This window comes from Penaeus monodon, chromosome 31, assembly GCF_015228065.2.
Source record: "Penaeus monodon isolate SGIC_2016 chromosome 31, NSTDA_Pmon_1, whole genome shotgun sequence".
NCBI classification, from domain to species: domain Eukaryota; kingdom Metazoa; phylum Arthropoda; class Malacostraca; order Decapoda; family Penaeidae; genus Penaeus; species Penaeus monodon.
Genome location: NC_051416.1, coordinates 3,265,835 through 3,266,075, shown reverse-complemented (window position 1 = coordinate 3,266,075; position 241 = coordinate 3,265,835). Strand labels below are relative to the sequence as shown.

General features: G+C 60.2%; 1 protein-coding gene across 1 annotated transcript in view; it reads left to right on the top strand.

The window, feature by feature from the left end:
- The window catches only part of LOC119592994 (voltage-dependent calcium channel type A subunit alpha-1-like), a gene marked incomplete in the record, with an annotated part of 154,497 nt that overhangs the window by 50,156 nt on the left and 104,100 nt on the right, over positions 1–241 (top strand).

Genomic DNA, 241 nt, shown 5'->3' with positions numbered 1-241 from the left:
CAGCCCACTCGACCATGTCTTCGACCTGCCTTGACCCCCGGTAGGCCATCTCCAGGCGCTCATGTCTCACGCCTTGCAACCTCGTTTGCGAGGAGTTTGCTTTGTGACTTCCCATGTCAGGTCAATAAGGAAAGGCAGAGCCATGCCACGCCCCCACAGACCCTCGCCATGCCCCCAGGGCGCGCGAGCTACACCGTGCGACCACTCAACACTCGACATTCCCAACGTTCGAAGTGAACGG